General features: G+C 38.1%; 1 non-coding gene across 1 annotated transcript; it reads right to left on the bottom strand.

Moving 5' to 3' along the window:
• Window positions 1–506: 506 nt before the first annotated feature.
• LOC127125156 (small nucleolar RNA R71) lies at window positions 507–613 on the bottom strand. Its single transcript, XR_007804614.1, has one exon. It is a non-coding gene; the product is annotated as a small nucleolar RNA R71 (small nucleolar RNA).
• Between the last annotated feature and the right edge of the window lie 3,733 nt (window positions 614–4,346).

The raw sequence follows: 4,346 nt of genomic DNA, 5'->3' as shown, positions 1-4,346 counted from the left end.
ACTTACGAATCAACAATATCGAACTATATCTCCGAGTCTTACGACGAATTCGGGAATATCGTGCTGCAAACAATCTCCCTCTTGTTGAACTTCCTGACTTCAAAAATATTTTCCCTTCGATACCCGAGATGGCAGAACCAGCTCGTGCTCTTCGAGATTACGCCGCTCCATCGCAAGATGAGCCGCATTCGAGTATTGCTCCACCCGCAATCGAAGCAAACAACTTTGAACTTAAACCTTCATTGTTACAAGCTGTGCAACAAAACCAATTCTCTGGAAATCCTACCGAGGATCCAAACCTTCATTTATCCGTATTTGTCCAATACGCTGATACTGTTAAAGCTAACGGTGTCACTTCAGAGGCAATTCGACTTCGTCTTTTTCCTTTCTCGTTAAGAGATAGCGCTAGAAGATGGCTTCAATCTCTTCCTTCCAACTCAGTCACCACATGGAACGAGTTGAAGAAAGTTTTTCTTGCTCGATATTTTCCGCCAAGCAAAACAGCTATGTTAAGAGCCCAGATAAATGGATTTAAACAGAAAGATAACGAGTCTCTTTTCGAAGCATGGGAAAGATACAAAGACATGATGAGACTTTGTCCACACCATGGTTTAGAGGACTGGTTAGTAATTCATACCTTCTATAATGGTCTCTTGTACAACACGAGGTTAACAATAGACGCCGTCGCAGGTGGTGCACTAATGAACAAACCTTATTGTAGCACCTCAAATTTGCACCTATCATTGTACATAAATTCTCATATTAGATCATAGCATAACATGGTCCACTGCATAGCATTGCATTGTCCCATTTGCCTCAAGTGCAAGCCAATCAAGAAATTAGGTCAAACTGGTCAGGAGATCAGTCAGTCAAGCAAGCAAGCACAATTCTTAAGGAGCCAAGGCCCTAGGGTTGGTCCAACATGTTCACATGACTTGGGGATCCATTTGAAGTGTTTTGGTCAAGGATTGGATGTTCAGAAGTCATCAGTCAATGCACAGTCAGTCAGAAACCCTAAAAAGTCAAACTTGGTCAACTGTGATTGATTTTATGGTTTTAATGGATGGATTTGGTTTGAGAGAGCTTATTCATGTCCAAATAGTCCTCATATATCATGACAAACACCATCATGGAAGAATTTGAAGCCAGATCAGAAATTTCCAAAAATAGAAATTGGACCTGTAATTGAAACCTGCCCAAAATGGAAAGTCTTGATCCTCAAACTTACATCATGATACAAGCTTCAAATGAATTTTTGCCCAACATGAAAGTTGAAGATCTTGTTCTCCCATTTCCAAAAAGTCCAAGAACACTCAATTCCCATGTATGATTGGCAAGTTATGATCAAATCATTTTCAGACATTCTTGAACTTCAAAAGGCCATATCTCTCAAACCATTTGGCCAATTTGGGTGGGGTTTTTCCTACAAGTCACATTTGATCCCCTCTTTCCAAAAATGTAATTTTCATGTACCAAAACTTCACCAATCAAAATGGCATTTTTGGACTTGCATGAATTAATTTCAAGTGAGGTGAAAAATTGAACTTTCCAAATAATCATTCCCAACCATTTCTACCATCCAAACATGTTCTGAAATGTCATTTGAGACTTGTTGCAAGCTCATTTTCGTGCAGTACACATAGCCATCACCTACTTGCTTGAAAATTGGCCAAAAGTACATTTTTCAACAACTACATCCCACATTTTCATGAACCATGATTTGTACTCTTAAACAGAGAATATAAAGATGATTTTCTGTCATTTACAAACCCTAGCAGCAGCCTCCTATCAAACAGAAAACCTTCATTCTCTCTCAACTTGCATTTTCACGATTTGCATTTTTCTGCACAAAACTCCCAAAGAACCACGAGCAACTTTGTTTGTTCCATCATCTGGACAACATTTGGAAGCTTTTTCAAGCATCATTCATCACCTGTACTGCAGCATCGAGCTCTGTTTTCTCCATGGACCAACAATGGTGATTCTCAATTTGAAAGATTCCAAGCATCATTGAGCTCGATTTCTTCAAGAATCCATCAATATCAACCACAAGGAGGATCTGTTTGAGCTTTAAACATCCCAAGAACCACTGTTTCTCCATTTGCTTCAAATTCAAGTAAGTGCTCGAGTCTCACCATTTTCAAAATCATGAGATGCTTAGGATAGGTCTTTTGATGCTGAGTCCATTGCAACTTGAATCATTTGAATTGGTTAACTGTGCTGTGAGAAATCTGGATTTTCATTTTTGTGCTCAAACTTGTTTTTAGTCTATTTGCTTTGATGATGATGATTTAATGAAAACCATGGCTAGATTATGACTGTGCTTGCTTCACTTGTTCGAATGGTATGTGTAATTGTTGTTTTTGGGCATGTTGAAAATTTCGATTGCATGAGGATGATGAAGCTATGCTGTTCATGATAAACCCTAATATTTTTCCAGAAAACCCCTGTTTCACGTGTGCATGTGGGTTGGTTACTGTTCCATTTCATAATAGCCAATCAAAACATTTGGTTTTCTCGCCCCTGCACGCACCGTTTTGATTAATGAGGGGGGTATTTACTGAAATGCCACTCGGTCAATTGGTTGACTTGTTAATTCATGTTACTTTGTTCATGTTTGTTCCAAATTGTTACTTAACTTCCAAAATTCACAATTCACTCATTTCACATCCAAAAATCATGAAATTTTTTGCATCATGTTCATAAGAATGTCTACTATTTTATCATAATTTTTAATGATTTTTTGATTGGCTGGATTTTTAATGGCATTAGGGTTTGTAGAATGTGACCAAATTTTGTACACTTTGCCAAATCTCTTGTGAAATGATGATGCTTTATCCAATGGCCCTGAAATTTTTTGTGCTTAAACTAGACACACTCATGGTGATTTTGGTGTAGAGTTTGTGAATTTATCATTGCTGGTTTGTGAGTTATGATTTTTTGAATTAGGGTGTGACAATTTGTGTCACACCATTGATGTCCAACTTCATGATTTTTGGATCCATGCTTCTTGACCTCCAAATGAATTGATTTTTTGCATGAACCTACTCTTGTATGTCTAGTTTTACATGTGAATTTTCTTGGAATTATTTGTGGCATTTCCTAATTGTTTGAGATTTTCTCCCCTGTTTGACCAAAATGTTGACCTTGTGTGACACTTGTTCCCATTTCATTTGTGAAATTCTCATACTTTATTAGATGGACATGAAATTTTACATGAGATAACTAGACATCCTAATCTTTGACATGGTTTTAGTCCCATTCATTTATCATACACCATCTCTGATTTATGAATTTTTCAAGTTGATGCATGTTTGGTTGACTTCTTTGAGCATGTTCAAAATTGCCTTGCCTTTCTGATTTTCATTGACTGCCTTCCACTTGTCCAAATGAGATGAAATTTGACATGCTTACCATGCTGTGGGTTGTGATTGATCATGATTTATTTGGTGATTTTTGGAAGTGTTTGAGATTGCTTTTGAGTTAAGTCTTGCTGTTGACTTCTATGGGCTTCTAAATGCCATGCTTTGACCTAATCTGTTCATGAAATGATGATGATGATTGATATGAAGGTGAAACCTATTGGGTTTGTCTCTTGATTGTTTGAACATGATTTTGGATACTTTCCCTTTGCTGTTTTGACTTTTTCATTCCTTTTTGACCCTAGGCTTGTCCTAGTGGTCCTGTTACTCACCTTTGAGTTCATGTTTTCAGGTTGACCAACAAATGACCAATGAGACCAATTCTTTTTGATTAAGCTGGCTTGAATATCATTGTTTAACTTGTTTGTTTTGTAGGTGGCTTGGCTCACATGCCTTAAGCCTTGTGCCTTGCACATTCATTTGCTTCTGACTAACTGTTGATGTCTGTTTCTTTTTGCTTTGTTTGAAGTTGTATACTAATGTCTGCTTGACTATTTCAGGTGCTTTTAGTTGCTCAGTTCCTTGTGAACTTTTGCTTTGCTTTGCTTATATAAGCAATTTGCATTGAGGTATATTTCTCATCTTCATGTAGTCTGGAAGACCTGGCCTGTTACTTGGCCAGGCAACTGTCTGAAGTCCTCCTTAAGAGGCAATGTTTGTGACTGTTTACTTTTGTCCTTGCATAGAGTCAAAGACCTCCTGAGTGAAGAGGCAATTGGCAGAACCCAAGGGATATGCAATCTATCCCCCTGCTATTCTGTGTGTCATCCGCCTTGCTCACACCACTGTGTTGATGCATTGCAGATACAAACCCAAGATCTTGTACAATTGTACAGTTGAGTCAGTATTAAATGTGTAGAAGGGTTCCCACTTTCTGAACCCACACATTCTTGTCTTAAGCTCTCCCAGGCCAGGGATAAGAGC

This window comes from Lathyrus oleraceus, chromosome 2 (assembly GCF_024323335.1).
Source record: "Lathyrus oleraceus cultivar Zhongwan6 chromosome 2, CAAS_Psat_ZW6_1.0, whole genome shotgun sequence".
NCBI classification, from domain to species: domain Eukaryota; kingdom Viridiplantae; phylum Streptophyta; class Magnoliopsida; order Fabales; family Fabaceae; genus Lathyrus; species Lathyrus oleraceus.
This window is presented reverse-complemented; position numbering and strand designations above follow the sequence as displayed.